This window comes from Camelus ferus, chromosome 9 (genome assembly GCF_009834535.1).
Source record: "Camelus ferus isolate YT-003-E chromosome 9, BCGSAC_Cfer_1.0, whole genome shotgun sequence".
In the NCBI taxonomy this organism is placed as follows: domain Eukaryota; kingdom Metazoa; phylum Chordata; class Mammalia; order Artiodactyla; family Camelidae; genus Camelus; species Camelus ferus.
Window position 1 is genome coordinate 38,873,596 of NC_045704.1, and position 17,472 is coordinate 38,891,067.

General features: G+C 31.8%; 1 long non-coding RNA gene across 1 annotated transcript; it reads left to right on the forward strand.

Moving 5' to 3' along the window:
* The first annotated feature begins 538 nt into the window (after positions 1 to 538).
* Positions 539 to 15,069, forward strand: LOC116665768. The gene is made up of 3 exons (XR_004322434.1): positions 539 to 549; positions 2,142 to 2,147; positions 14,943 to 15,069. It is a non-coding gene; the product is annotated as an uncharacterized LOC116665768 (long non-coding RNA).
* The last annotated feature ends 2,403 nt before the right edge of the window (positions 15,070 to 17,472 follow it).

Genomic DNA, 17,472 nt, shown 5'->3' on the forward strand with positions numbered 1-17,472 from the left:
TGATCTTTTGGGGACACTTGGAAATAAAAGGCATACTTGAAAGAGGAATGACACTAATATTATTATATTTTTATGCCTATATTGATTGAGCCCTCACTATGTGCAGATGACTTTGAGCATGATGGTCCTTATTCTTATTTTACATTTGAGGAAAGTTAAATAAACTCTCAGGATTCTCATGTGGAGCATGGGATTTTTAAACTTCATTCTCTCTGATCCCACTCCTTAGTAAGGTGTCCAAATTCAGGCTGTTCTTTAAACAAAAATGCAACAGTGCAGGTAGGAAAGAACTTGTCTGCAAAGAGTTAAATATGTGGTCAGCCCATCTTTCATGGTGTGCATAGTGAGTCAAGATCATAAGGCAAAACAAGGGATGAAAGTTATGTTAATATACTAAAGAGTCCCATAAAAAAAGGAGCTGGAGAATCCTAGGTGTCAGTTCCTAGAGTTCATGGAGGGTCTTAAAGCCTCTTTCATGGGAAGGTAGTATGGGAAGGATTTAATCATCAGGCTCATGATTAGAACATACCCCAGATTCTCCTCCTGCTTGTGTAACCATTTATTTTTGACAGCTGGGTTGTTATTTATTTCCATAAAGAACTCATTTTGATTCAGTGAATACAAGTGAATTATGCTTTTCCTTAATAAAAATATGTCTAGAACCTTTTTAGCTTCTGATATTTGTTAAGACCTGTAGGCTTACTTTAAATCAGCTGCTAGGAAAACAACATAAATATAATTCTGTGGTTAGATATTTTTTCTCACATTGTACTTATGACTATAAACTTCCTCTGCAAAGCCTGACATTAAAGCCATTTTACTTGCTGGATGGTCGTAAAGAAAATCTTGAAAAATAAAAGCAAAAACAAACCCAAACTAAACAGTATTGGTAAAAATATGTGTATATTTTATTTAAGGATTTATTTTTCATTAAGAAAAAATTTCAAGATGAAGTGTGAGTACTTAAAAATATTTGAGGAATATAAATTTATAAAAGTTCTTTTGAAAATGTTTTTCAAAGTCAATCAAAGAATGCAGTAATCATTGTGGATATTCACTGAGTAGTGTTTACTTTAATAATTAAACTGTTAGTCATTCCAAGACATACTTCCCTTGCTACTTGTGTTTCTAACTTTATTTTTGAGCCAATAATTGAACAGATCAAAGATATATACTCAGTCTCTCCTGATTGTCTGGTATCAAAGCAACTTCCTTTCCTCTTTTTCCTTTTCTTTCTTCCAAACTTCTTTGCTATTTTGTCATCAGATGTCTTGTCATTTTGCAAAATCTAGTCATTGAGAGTCCATTCTTTTGACTATTTATGTCTCCAAAATGTTTTGGCCATCTATATGGCTGTCTAAGTTACATTGTAATGATTACGTGTTGTTTGGAAAGGATATGTGAAATATTCAACTTGAATAAATATAAGAATAGTCAATAGGAATCACAGTTTTCAGTTTCTTTTCTGTGGTTATCCTAAGGAAAAATTCACTCATGTTTCTCTTAGTTCTAACTTTTTTGATTACTGAGTTTAGCATTAATGTTAAAGCTCTGCTGTTTAATATTTATTTCATTTTGGGGGTGTTCATACATTCTAAACTAATGCCAAAGGTGATATCTTTATCCCTTAAAGTCCCAGATTTGAAAATTAATGATACGGCTTTTACAAAAACAATATAATCTGAACTTTTTGCCCTTTCCTAATTATATATATAATTATGTAGACATGCACGCACATATATTTATACTAACAATGACACTGGGTATCTTTAAAAGAAGTAAGAATAAAAAATGATTAATTAAAAGGGTGTAGATTTAAAAAAGGAAATTTTTACTGGTGATAAATGCTTTGCCTGTATTTTAGGATTTATTTCTTTCAGGAATTTTAGGGACATCATTCCCTATAATTTTAGGAAATGAAACCCACCTTTCCAAAAGGAAAATATATCCTCTGTAGTAAAGGTCACCTATTTGGGCAGACATCAATAATCCCAACATTCAGGATACTGAGTGCTTTTCCCCCTGACAACAGGCTTGGGGAATATTACATATTGTTAATATGGCTGACTAATTCCTAATTAGGAATTCATTAGAAGCTCTACAATTGTAGAGTATAATGGATTTGCAGCCTGTTGAAAAAGGTCACAGTAAATGACCTCTGGCCCAAGACTTTCCCAAGCTGTACATCATTTAATACCATTTTAAAGAAAATGTTGGAAAATGTAATCATTTTGGTTCCCCTTGAGAAAGTGCACAAGGCCCTTTCTCGTACAAGATTATTATATTTAATTATATATTGATATTAAGAAGTGCATTATTGGCTTTTGATTTTCTTATAATAAATTCCCATCCTCTACATCTCTATTGGCTGTTCTCCCTCTTAGAAAATATTGGTTAAGGGAAGGTATGACTATGTCAGCTTGTGACATATGCATGTTAATTTGGAACATTAAGATAAACAAAAAGAAAATGACATTTTGGTGATTCCCATAGCAACTGTGGAATTGTACAACAAAGCATATTCAGTATTCTAAAAGGAACATTTTTACATTAACAGACGATACATTATTAAAACAAATGTTTTAATTATTGTCATTCTTAAAAAGCCAGCGGAGGAAATCTATTTCTTGGAATGAAATACAGAGTACAACTCTAAAAAAAAAAAAATCATTTTATTTTAAAATTTAACAGTGGTGCACTTAACATTTCAAACCATATTAAACTCAGTCATATTTAAAACATAGAATGCAGTTTTCTCTCTCCTTTTTTTCCTTGTTTTCTATTTCTTTTAAGTTCATATTTATATAATTTAGAGTATGAAGTTCAATAGCAAAAATTTTTCAACTTAAAAGTTCCCCAGGATGTCCTGAAAATTTTCTGATGGATATGATGAGATCTTTTTTTTCTACTTGGGAAAAAGTGGAAAATGATAAATAGATAGTTTTATTTTAATTTTTTCAAGCTCTGTGTGGATTTGAGCCAAGAATTTCTATGAAAAGCAAAAAAGAAAAGAAATCTGTGGTTGCAAGAGCTGGGAAGTTCTGCTCTTTTCCAATCCTTTAACTTTAAAAATTATGAAATTTATATGCAGAATTAGAGAATTACATTACCAAAGCCTTTGTTTTAAATGCTTGTTTTTGTGTTTTGCTTTCAGAATAGAAGTTGGCTTTCATGTGTGGTAGATTCTTCCACACAATTAAGTTACAATTCTTTTTTAATTCATATATCAAAGACATATTGAATTACAGTTAGATGCTAGACTCTGATAGGACTGAGTGTAGTGAAATTATAAGCAAATGTTGTAATTGTTCTATTAATCTGGCACAAAGGACAAACATGCAATAAAAATATATGTAATAATGAAAATTGGAGGTTGGGATGGGAAAAAACAGAGTGCTATGGGTGAGTATTAAGGAGAATATAGCAAGTCTACAGGCTCAGAAGAGCTTTCACCGATGAAGTGATGTTCAAGTTAAGGCCTAACATACTCTAGACTAATTTTATAAGATAATGTAAAAAGCATGGATGGGGAGAAAAAAAATTAGTGGTCCTACAGTCAATAAAAAGTCAGAGAATACATTGGTATTAGGTAGGTTGCAAACCTTTTCATTTTATGGCTTATTTGAAAGCTAATTTTGTTCAGTTCATTTCTGTACCTGTATCTATTTTGTGACCCTAGAAATGACGCAGTGATTTCTTTAAAGTGAGAAATAGTCAAGACAAGCAGATATAATATATATTTAGTCAGGAAAAAAAAAAAAAAACCTCACATGTTTTATGTGCTGTTATCCAGTATAAATAGAGAGGTAGAAGTTAAATTAGGTGTGTTTTTGTGAGGGTCTAATGGAAAATGGAAATAAACAGAAAAGAACTTTATGAAAGCCACAATTGTATGGTCTCATGATTGCTGAGGCTCAAAGAAATGAGTGAAAAAAGAGGTCTGGGCTGCCCAGCAATTGAATGCACAACCTTGTGAGAGGGTGAACAACTGTTACTACAGTGGTTGTACAAAAGCTAGATTTCTTTAGAGATTTAATAAAATTGAAAAGAGATAAGAAAGTCTCCCAGAATACAGGCTTCAACTGGACTGAGTTTTCCCTCTAGGTCACTGGGATCCACTGACAGGTAATGAGCTGGAGCAGGGCGAGGACCGTGAACCAGTCATATAGGATTAGATAGTTAAGCCTGGATAAAAGAAAATGCAGTTAATAAAGGACCAGAAATCAACCAGTTTGAGTGGGAAAATACTCAGCTAAGGAAAAGTTGCGGATTTGAATCCTGGTGCTTGCTGTATTAAGATATTGTTCCTAAATTGTTTAATCTGTGTTCACCTTATGTCCGCAGAGTGAAAAGTGCTTGGTGGACAAGGTCCACACCTCATAACTATTGAGCAGCTCCAGGTTTATTTGAATGGTAATGAACTGAGAGCAGACATTTAGAAAATATTCTTTCACCAATCCAGCACAATACAGTGATTAAGATGCTGGACTCATGGCCCTGAATTGACTGACATTTTATGATTCTAACTTGAGATTATGTAGGCACTGTCTCTGATAAGTAGTCACACTGGATGTTCGCCCAATGCAGTTGTTGACAGCATTTAAATGAAATGAATTATTCCAGAGCTATGGTCAAAACTATCTTACTCATCCTTTAGAGCTTATGTAAAATGTCACTTTCTCTGGGAAACTTTCTCAGACCAGGTCATGGCACTCTATTTTTTTTTTTTTAATCAGGTAGTCTTTGTCTTATGTAGAATTTAATTAAATATCATCAAATCACTAATTATTAAATTATTTATTCAAAGTCCCCATTCCTTACCAAAAAGCAAGCACTTCAAGGAGAAGAAACACGTTGGTCTCATTCACCAGTTTTTTTGCAGGCCCTATCATAATATTTTAAGTTCTTAATAAATACTTGTGATAATTAAAAATAGTAATTAATGTGGCTTGGTTTGGGAACCTGGGTTCTTTCTCATCTATGCTGTTAATCAAGTAATGGGACACTTTCCAAGCCACATAAGCACTTTGACACATTTTCTCTCTTTTGGATGTCACCATTTGTCGTGCTTTTCAAATGAGATAGTGAGTACTAACTTGAGCTCTAGTCATTATTTGTCTACTAACCAGTTTGGGGAGGTTGAGTAACCTTTATTACCTTCTTTTCTTTAAATCTGTGAAATGAAAATGTTGAAAAATTAGTGGTATAGTGTAGGGCACTTTTGACAGGCAAATCACGAGGCTGTTAACAGCTATAGTCAGAGTACTGATGTTTGACACTTCACCACTTACTGGTGTTTGATCTGGGCAAGTTGACCTCTTCAGGCTTCAGTTTCTTGGTCTGTCAAAGAGACTATTGTAAAAATTTTAAAAATCAAAGCACTTCAGGCATTTGAAATATTTCTGGGTATTAAATAAGTACTCAAATGTAGTACTTTGATCAAATCCTGGGTTTAGAAATTTCCCTTTAGATTTAATATGGTGAACATATAAGAGGGTACAATTTTTGAAGGTAGATGAGTTTCAAGTCTAGTTTAGTTATCTGGATGATAAATGAAACTGATATACATCAGAATAGTGGCAGAAAAGGTGGAGAGAAATGGAGGTAGTCAGGAGTTTCCCAGACCACATAATCAGCAGAAGATGCCATGTTATTAGAAATAAAGCATGAAGACAGAGAGAATCATGATATATGGGGTTTTGCTTGATCAACTGGATGGATGTTGGTGCCACTCACTGAGGTTAAAAGATAGCAGAAATAGATGAGTTCTGTTTGGATCTATTGAGTTAGAGCTGCCTGTATGACATCCAAAGAGAGCTATCCAGTAGAGTTTGATATATGGGTCTCAAATTAAAGCAAGAGATCTGGGATGAAGAATGAGCTGTAAATGAAAAATAAAATGAGATAATAGTGGAAGGAAGTATGAGGTCATGAGTGGGGAATAGTTAAAACTAAAGAGTCTTCAGTATGTTCATATGTAGATCAGGTGGCCAGGGATTAGAGATAGGTCCGAAGTAGAAGAACAATCAGGATTTCTAAGAACTAGGAATCCAAAGCACAGACCTAGGCAAAGATAATCAGAACTCAGCCATTAATATAAAGAAAGGTGCAAAGAAAAGGTACATATTATGTCTTTGGATATTTGGGGTGAAATTTAAGTTGTTCTTTCTGATAGTGTCTTAGTTTTCTATTGCTTCATAACAAATTACTACAAACTCAGTGGTTTAAACAATCCCCATTTATCATTTTACAGTGTAGTTATAGGTGTCAGATGCTTGTTTCCAACTGTTGACTACAAGCCAGGATCCACTTTGTCACTACAGGTTCCTTCATTCCTTCTCCCATGGCCCCCTAATCTTCCAGCCAGTGGTGGTACATCAACCCATGGTTCCTCTTCCCTCACACTCCCCCACCCACCGGCTTTCTCTTCTGTTGCTGCTTTTAAGGCTCATGGGATTACATTTAGCCTACCCAGATAATCCAGGATTATTTCTTTAATTTAAGGTCAGCTAATTAGCAACTGTAATTACAACTGTAGAGTCTCTGCTGTTTAAGGTAACACTGTCACAGATGTTGTATTTCATCATACAGTCCCAGAAACTAGGGCATGAAATATTCTTCAGGGACAAAATTCAACCTACCAGAAATAACTTTTTCCCCCTTTTGGAGTAGGAGGAAGAGTAAGGTGCTAACAGGGAGGGAGGAAGAGCTGAAATGACAAAAGATTGTAGGCAAGGGATAGTTTTTTCCGTAAGTAGTATTTGAACATGTTTATGTTATTGAAAACTACAAACTAAAATTCCCTTCTTACCCTCCTACCTATGGCTCCCAACATCACTTTTTTTCCAAAATTAAACAAAACTGATTTGGTGTATGAAATATTTATTTATTCAGAAATGTGTTTTTTAATTTTTTTCATAAATTATATAATCAAGAATATCTTGTTTTGCAATTTGCACTTACTTTTTTCTTAGTATCTCCTGTATACCACTTCATATCAATATATATTAATTATTCTCATGCTTTATACTACTCTATATGGATATAAATTTAAATGTTATATGAATATAAATAATTCTACATTTAACTATTGCCCCAATAAGGACATCTAGGCTTATTTTTCATTTCTTATTGCTAATGCTTTAATAAGCCTTCTTGTTTTTGTCTTTTAATGTACTTTTGCAAATATATTCTTAAAATATGCACCTAAAAGAAAAGTTTCTGAATAAAATGGTGTACATGTTTAATACTATTCCCTATATCCCTTCAAAAATTGGTACCAGTTTATAGTTGTACTAAGACTGTGAGACTTTATATTGCTATACATTGTGATGTCTGTAAGTCTGATAGATGGAAAACAGTATCTTGCTCATTTTTTATTTAAATATTTTATATGTAGTAACAATGTGAATATTTTAAAATCTTTTGCGGTTTTTTTCTGATGGGTTATCTGTTCCTTAAGAGTTTGTAGAAGATTGCTTCAATAGTTTTGCTTCCAATGCTTTCTGTTATTTATTTTGCAAATGTGTATGTCTGCTTATACCTCATAACCATTCTTTTAATTTGATATTTTCTCTTTCTGATGTTCACTTTTTATATAATGTTTAATAAGACTGTGTTTAATACAAAGTTATAACCAGATTATAGTATATTTTCTTCTTCTCTCTCTATATATGAAATCTCCATAATTAAATATCTGACTATAATTACGTAGATATATATGCACACATATACATGAAAATAAGGTACAGATGAAAGCAAATTGAATATTTATATATAATTATATATAATATAATGTTATTAATTATATATAATTCATTGTGCTTCCATCTATACTTTGTTATTATGTATATTTTCTGTATATTATATACAATTAATATTATATATTCTATATAATTATATATATAATTAATTATCTAATGTGTTCCCATTTATACTTTATTTTTGGAGTTTTTAAACTATGAGAGATAAAGATCTACTTTTATTATTTCATAAATATATCATTATTTCAACACCTCTTATTTCTCATTGTATTTTTCCCCCAATCATTTGAAATGCCATGTTTAATTATTCTGTTTCTTTAACTGCACAAATATATCAAGTCCTGATATACCTGCCATTACAGTGCCCCAGTATTTTAATTACTATAGCTAAAAAATGTTTTAGTGTCTGTAGAATATGTCCACATTTTTTAGTTTTTTCAAAAATTCTTCATTATTTTTATAAATAATTTCATATTAATTATGAAGTCACAGTATTTTGTTCCTTTAGAAATCTTGATGGAATTTTTATTGGTATTCCATTAAATCTATTGATTAATTTGAATAAACTTGGTGTAAGTATTATATTGAGTTTTTTCACCCATGAGCATATCATCTCAGTAAGACTTTTATTATGGACTTCAGAGAGTTTTAACCTTATTTCTATAAAGATCCTGCATTTATACACACACACACACACACACACACACACACACATACATACACATATATAAACATAACTTATTGCCTTTTTCTATGATAGGCTAGTGTATCTACTGTGCAGGTGATTTGAGTAAAGTTTAAGGCAGCAGGTCAAACCTTTTGAATTTAATTACTTCTGATAGCTCTGAGTTTGACAGTCCACCATATTTAGCATTCCATCCTTAAAACCCGTGCTTCATGCTTAAATGTAACTGTGTGAGGGCAGAGACTTCTACCCCTAACACCTGACCCAAAAGTTCGTCACAGTACTCTGCTGAAGCCAGTTACCAAACAGTGACCTTTAACTAAACATTGTTGCTTGGTTGGTTGGTTTCTCTCTTTGAAAATATCCTTAATGATATGGACTTATATATGCTTTTACATACTTTATGTCGTTTTACTGAATTTGTGGTAGGTGGGAGAGAGTATGGTATTAAGTATACATCTTGAAAGGGAATTGGAATAGCGTAACAATGAGCAGCATTTCAACAATATCAAGCAATTAAGGTGAAAAGATAAGCTTAAATATTTGTATTAATTTAGAAGTATTTTTGCTTTATTATCTATAACATGATATGGAAATGTAGTTTTATTATCTGTCAAGCATTTTAAATTATGCTTAATATTCTCATGTTTCTAATTAATTTTTTCTTAAATGATATTTGAAATTCATTAAACTATTTAAGCGGTTCTGATTTGCAAATAGAGATCAGTATTTTCTGCCTTTATTAAAACTATTCATAGGAAGAGTTTGAACCACTATGTTAAGCAATATTCAGCTGGAAAAGTAAATTTAAAGTAAGTTAAAACTAAAGTGACATTTATTTAGAGATTGCATTAGCAGAAGTTATTATAATAAATTGTAATTTTTGAAATTCAGTTCATTTGAAAATGGTTATGTATTAATTTTAAATTATACAAAACTGTTAAACTTTCACTATTATATTCATGTTATATCTACATTATAATTAATAATTTTTACCTTTGTTTTTTCCTTATGAATTTTAATAGTTGTCCAACCATTCTTTTTGAAAACGAGACATATTTACCTTTCCCATCTGCAAAAGCTAACATGCAAACAAAAATCAACTTTATCTTTTGATAAACTAAATATTTTTTAATATTCTGTAATTATATTGGTTGATAGTGCCAGATTTTGAGATGGTTTTAAAACATACTTAAAAAATTATATGTATCCAGGAATAATATTAAATTAATAATTTATTTCCTTTTAAAGTGCATCATTTTTCTAATGTCTGAAGGATGTATGAACATTGTAATCAATGTGTACATTTAACTATACTTTCCTGAAAATATATTAAATAAACTATATGTCTTATACTTGATGCCATCTTAGAACTGAAATAAAAAGCATTATGCTGCATATCAGAAATTTACACAACATTGTAACTTGACTATACTACAATAAAAATATATATATATACAAAAAAAGCAGTGAAGTCAGACAATCATTTTTTAAAGTGTATATATCTAAATTACACATTACAAATAATTGTTAAGTTTTCTTCAGGCTTTCTAGGAACCAGAGTAAAAGAGGTGAGGTGATCTTTAGATAATTCTCATTATCAGACATGTTGTTTCAAAATATTTAAGGTTTTTCTCACTCTGATTTTTAAAATATTTCCTCCTGAGACTTAATGTAGGGAAAAAAACTATAGGGAGGGTCATATTGTGACATTTGCATATCCAGTACAATAATAAGTAGCCGCTCACTGCTGTGCTTTTCAACCAACCCAAGTGAGTCATGACAGGTAAAACAGTGTAGGGATTAAGAGTACTGATTAACTGGTTAATATAGCTCAGTCACTTACATCTCTGTGACTTTGGGCAAGTTTTAGAACCTCTTTTTGTTTCAGTCCTCATCTGCAAAAGGGTTCATGAAGTCCCAACTCAGAGGGTTGTTATCTTGATTGAATGGATTATAACATAAGAAAAGCACTTAGAACAATTCACATCATATAGAAGATCCAAGTCAATGTTTATTACTAAAATATAAATTTAGTAGTTGAAGAATTAGAATAGTATTCTCAAATAACAAAAAAATCCTACCTAAAGAACGTACCTTCAGTTTCCTTCCATATATGTAGTTGTGAGGAAAACAAAACGTAATTTATAGGCTATCAATAAGATTCCTAGAAGACACAACTACCTCTGTTTAATAACAAACCTTGATTGTCTACTTTAGGGATGGGAACTCTTGAGGATACTGACTAGATAGAGATAAATCCTAAAATACATCCAAACAGCTATTGTAAATTTTTTCTGAATTATGTGGGAGTCAGTTAGATAGCTAGCAAAGAGAAAATAGAATTTAATGCTAAAATGTATAGACGGCAACCCCCTCATCAATTTATATATCAGTAATTGATTTGTTATTGTATTTATCACTCAGAATAGCAGTACATGATTGTCTACTTGTTTCTTTTATTTTTCTTCACTAGAATAGTAAATTCCATTAAAAACTGCATCTATTTTGTTAAATATTGTATTTTGAGCTCTAGCATAGTGTCTTGCACAAAGTAGGTATTTAACAGTATTTTTAAAATGATTTCATGAGACTGGAGTCCATGAAGATTGCCAATGAGGTCATTGCAATTGTGATGTTGACTTGAGGTGTTTTAAAAGTAAGGATATCTAAGATTCAATTTTAAATAATTTCCATTAGTGAGTTAAAATATGATCCTTTTCCAGTTACACACACTTAGATGATCTTTGATGTTATTTTGGAGAATAAAAGGGGTTTTGTGGTGTTGAGCTAAGTGACCCAAAATGGGAGAACACATGCTTGGAGAATAGCATGAATTCTGCAGAAGCAATGATTTCGAGCAGGTGGTGTTTTTAACCAAAAAGTCTTTAGGATTTGAAAAAAAAAAAAACTTGGAAAATTGGACCTCTCACAGAACATTAGGAAATTTTAGCCAATGTGATTCTCACGCACAAGTGTAAGATGAAACCAGTTGTCATCTGTAAATAAAAGCGCATGTTGACAAGTCAAACTTCAAAATACTATTGAAAGATAAAATGATTCTAAAATACTGTAGACAAAATACTATAGGATAAAATATTATCCCATCACAAATATTCAAAGAAAAACTTCTGTTTTGAGGGCTGTTGAGAGCAGACAAGATATTTTCATTTCCAGTGAGAAATTAGAAGTTTGAAATGAACTCAATCAGTGGATATTTAATTCATCAAGAATAGTCATTTAGGCTCTATTCTAGGACTGAGACAAACTCCTCGTGGACCTCTGCCAGGGCATAGAGTAGATTTAATTTCCCAAGGTCTGTGCTAGGCTAAATGAGAAACCCTCACAGAGCAACTGGTGGCCATGTGTCATCAGAATGAATATCTGATTCTTAGAGGATACAGGAAGTCAACAGCCCAGGGTAACATGCTGGATATAAAGAAGAGGCTTTGGGTAGCGAAAAGTGCATGTGTCGGCAGATGATAAGATGATAAATAATGTAGCTGAGTGCACACATATCAAGGCAAGAAGTTCTCAAGAGAATTGGTAAGTAATGGAAGATTATGAGAAGCTGGTATCTTTGAAGTAGAGACTTCACCTTCTTTATTATGCCAGGTCATGGGGAGACAAAAATTCTGTAGAGAAAGAATGAATTGTGCTTGTCTTTGAAGACAGAATGTTACTGACAAACAGAGAGAAGTGAAGAGACCAAAATCAAGTTCCAAAAAATAACGACTAGTAAGTCTTAGGATTTGTTGTCAAACTCAGTTTCTGGTAGTGTATTGACTTCCTACAAGATAATGAAGAATATATACAAGGATATTTAATTTAAAAGAATAAACTATTAGTAATTGAGAAGTGGCTGTTTTGTATATTTTTTCAGGAATTAATAACATGATTTTTATGCTCATTCCATAAAATGCAGAAAGCTCATGGTTTCTAATAAAATTATATGTGAACTCTGTCTTAAAATAAGAATTTTTAGTTGAGTTTCTGTATTTAGGCTTACAAGAATATCCTGAGGAATCAACAGAACTTCCTTTTGTTCTTTGAAGTGTTTCTTTTTTGTTTGTTTTGTTTTTTGGGTTTCTGTTGTTTTTAGATACTTTGATTTTATTTCTTCTGACATTCAGTACTATTTGGATCATTGAAATAATAGACCCATATCTAGTGATAATACATTTCTGCAAGATTCAGGAAGCCAAACAGCAGTGTATTAACTAAATCACGTATTATGTTTGTAGCTTTTGTTTCTTCCTCATTGTGTTAACCAGAAGACTTTATCCCCTCTAGAACTGTAAATCAGAGAATCTTGGGCTACAGATAGGAGCATTGAGAATATCTTGGCTGTCCTATGCAGTAACTCAGTTCTGTGAAATTATATCCACTGGGATCTATGGGGTGCTTGAGACAGCTTTATTTCTTGAATTTATTACATTCCTTCACAGCTTCTCTTAAAGATTTCATAAACTCACAATGAAAAGTGGTCACTTAAAATCAGACTCCAGACGTAGCAGAGGTAATCAGGCTTGCCTTTTTCCATGCCCTACATGAATAGCAAGAGCATTTCCTAACGATAAAGGCACCTGTTGACCAGTGAGAGACAAGCCCCAGGTACTTCTGCCTTAAGATCATGCCTGGGGGGTTTTTCTGAGTCATTTAACAAGCCAACTCTGTCACAACAGAGCTTAATTTTTATAGAAGAACAGTTTTTGAATTTCAAAAGAACTCACAGGACATTTTCAAGCTCTTTATTGTTTGACCCATTTGCAGGTTGCTGAAGAAAATTTTACATTGTTTTAATGCAGAAACATTAGATGTGTTTTTATATTAGAAAACAGTGACTCACATTTTAATTCTTTTATAATTTTACTAATTATTCAGCTTTATGTCTTGGGGATCAAGATGTCTTTTTGTTTGTTTGTATTGTTTTTATTAACTTCATTTGATTTAAGACCCTGAATGAACTGGACTGAAAAGTTAAAAAAAATTACAAGTATATTATGTTTAGCAAGTTACAGTTTGCTCTAACAGTAAATGATAAGAAAAATAAACACTTGGGTACAATTACAAACTAACTTGGGTCCAATGAGTATTAACATATTAATATTTAAAATAACATATCTTCTAACCATCACTTAGTAGATTTCGAAAGTGTATTTATGATACTTTTATCAAACATTAATGTGGTAAACATTAGTACTAGGAAATCTTATAGTCATGATCATTAGTCCAAAATGGTGAACTAGGGTAATCCGAGCACCAGAAGATACTTTACCTTTTCAAAGAAAATTGAATTTTCAGATACTGTATGTGTTACTAGCTTAAGATAATTCTCTGCTTCAACATTAAGTCAGGTTACATTGCTTTGATGATATATCTTGAATGATTTAGATTTTTCCATCATTGTTGTGATTAATGATACCAACAACAAAAATAAAATGTTAAAAATCTGTGTGGAACAGTTAATGAGGTTGGTCATATCTACTCCGGTTTCAGATTTGAGAAGGTATGTGGGGCCTTTCAGGCATACGTATGTATCAACAGTAATCGTGGTTTTTAAAAGTGAAGTGAAGATTTTCTTTTCCAATTTATTTTTATTGCTTTTTTCAAATGACTGTCAAGTTTTTAGAGTATAAATGTTTATTACATAGTTTTGACTTTATAATACTTTATAAATGGACCTATTAAGTAGTTGTTTTGGCTTGGTAAGGTGAAAAAATACTGAAATTCTGAGGGTGGTGTGAAACTAGAAAGTTTCAGAACCCCTTATATGTGGAAAGTCTTTGTATAAGTTTTGCAAACTTTATCATTTTTTTTAAAAATTAAGAAATTGAGATAAAAGGTATTAGCCGAGCTTTTAAAGAATTAGATTAGGGATGCTTCTTTCTAGTCCTGCTTTGCAATGAGTTTTTATAATATGTAGATATGACTTAGAAAAATATTTTGTTTTATTTCATTTGCTTTTGCTATTATTGTTTTATTTTTTTGTCTTCTTCTCACGCTTTAAATAGACTTTATTTTCAGAAGCAATAATACATTTGCAGCAAAAGTCAGTGGAAAATACAGAGTTCCCAAATATCCCCTACCCCCACCACTGGCACAGCCTCCCCTGCTATCAACATCCCATAATGGTAAATTTGTTGTTATTGATGAACCTACACTGACACATCATTATCATCCAAAGTGCATAGTTTACATTGAGGTTCACTCTTGTGTTGCATGTTCTCTGGTTTGACAGCTACATAATGGCATGCATACAGCTTCATAGTATTGTACAGTTTTTTCACTATCCTAAAAATCCCCTGTGCTCTACTTATTATGAATAGGTCCCTCCCCACTAACAACAACACTGAACTCTTTCCTATCTCCATAGTTTTGCCTTTTCTAGAATGAATGTCACATAGTTGGGATCATATGGTATGTAGCCTTTTCAGATTGGCTTCTTTCATATAGTAATATGAATTTACATTTCCTCCGTATTTTTTTCTAAGGGTTGAGTATAGCTCATTTCTTTTTAGTGCTGAATAATATTCTATTGTCTGCATATACCACAGTTTATGTATCTATTCACCTACTACAGAGCATATTAATTGCTTTAAGTTTTGGCAATTATTAATAAAGCTGTTAAAAACATCTTTTTTTATATATGGACATAAGTTTTCAATTCATTTGGGTAAATACCAAGGAGCATGACTGCTGGATCTTATGGTATTAGTGTCCTTAGTCTCACAAGAAACTGCCAAACTGTTTTGCAAAGTGGCTATACCATTTTGCATTCCCACCACCAATAAATGAGAATTCCTGTTGCTCCAAAATCATCACCAGGATTTGGTGTTATCAGTATTTTGGATTTTGGCCATTCTAATAGTCATGTAGTGGTATCTCATTGTTTTAATTTGCGTCTCCCTAATACATGATGTGGAACATTTTTTCATATGCTTATTTGCCATCTCCATATCTTCTTTGCTGAAATAAATGTGTTTTCAGATCTTTTGCCAACTTTTGAATCAAGTTTTTTTTTCTTCCCTATTATTGAGTTTCAGGGATTCTTTGTATACTTTTGATAACATTCTTTAATCAGATATGTATTTTGCAAATATTTTCTCACCGTCTGTGGTTTATATTCTCATTCTATTGACAGTGTCTTTTGCAGAGCAGAAATTTTTAGTAAAGCCCACTTATCAATTTTTCATTTCATGGATTATGCCTTTAGTGTTGTATCTGAAAAGTCATTGCCTTGCCTAAGGTCACCTAGATTTTCTACTGTGTTGTCTTCTAGGGGTTTTATAGTTTTGCATTTGCATTTTAGTCTGTAATCTGTTTGTATTAATTTTTCTGAAAGGTGTGAGGTCTGTGTCTAGATGCATTATTTTGTGTGTGGGTATTCATTTGTTCTATCACCATTTATTTGTTGAACATACTATCTTTTCTTGTATTGTCTGTGCTTCTTTATCAAAGATCAATTGATTATATTTATTTGGGTTTTTCTTCTCGGCTCTCTATTCTTTTACAAATTGATTTGTCTATTCTTTTACAAATACCATACTATCTTGATTACTATAACGTTATTAAAAAGTCTTGAAGTCAGATACTGTCAATTGTTTGACTTCGTTTTTCTTCTGTAATGTATGTTGGCTATTCTGGGTCCTTTTTGCTTCTCCATATAAACAGTAACTTTGTGGACTTTTGATTAGAATTTTTTTTTTTTTTTTACTCTAAAGATCAAACTAGAAGAACTGACACCTTGATAATACTGAGTCTTCCTATCCATAAACATAGAATTTCTCCCCATTTGTTTACTTTTCCTTTGATATATTTTATCAAAGTTTTATAGTATCAGAGTTTTGTAGTTTTCCTTATGTAGATCTTGTATATATTTTGTCATATCTAAGTATTTCATATTGGAGTGCTAATGTAAATGATACTGTGCTTTTAATTTCTAGTTCACTTGTTCATTGCTGTTATATGGAAAAAATACTGACTTTTATATACCAACCTTGTATCCTGCAGTCTTGCTATAATTACTTCTTAGTTCAGGAGTATTTTTTTGTTGATTTTTTAAAACTATGTCCATAGACAATCATGTCACTTGCAAAAATAGTTTTATTTGTTTCTTCTCAATCTGTATGCTTTCTATTTTTTTCTTCCTATCCTGCTGCATTAGTTGAAACTCTTATATAATGTTCAAAAGGAATAGTAAGAGGGAAAATAATTGCCTTGTTCTGTTAGCAAGTGATTTTTAAAATAACATATTTCTGTTCTTTTTGTACTTTAGTAAAAATCGTATCTCACAAATTCAATTCATTTTAACATGAACCAAATATCAGTCTCCAGTTTAACAGATAATGTCATCCAGTCCTAAATGAGGTTACATGAATATTGGCTGGCTTATGCAAATAAGTTTACATGAATTTAGACTTCCATTACTCAAAGACAGAAAATTCCATTTAGCTAGAATTTTAAAGGCTTGTTTTTGGGCTTGAGGTTAGAACATCATGTGTTGACAATCTAGTAGCATTGTATGTGATATTGCTCAACTGGAAAACAAAAAATATTTTTTCAGATTTTTGTTTTGCTCTGATTAATTTTTTAAAATTTGCACATAATAGATAAAACTAACCCTATTTTTGGCACTAGAAAACAACACATACTGCTCAGTTTTAAGAAAGAAGAGTCAGATTCCTCTTATCCTTTTAATGCCTTTTTTCATTGTCACTGAAGTCTAAGTTACAGAAATATATGGTGTTTAGTTTTGTGTTTGATAACCTGCTAGGTTGAAAGCTTTAAAATACATGCTATGTGTACCAGCAATAATTTACTCCATCAAGATTTATTTGTGTTTTTCAGTATCCCGGAGATAACTACTTTTGGGAAAAGTCCTTGGGGTAGTCACTATTCTTCCCACTTCAGTTAATTATATAGGAGGAATTTGAAATAGGATATAGTAGATTTTGGCTTTATTAAGTGGAAATTAAGTTATTTACAAATACGGTTAACAAACAGAACAAAATCACTAACCTT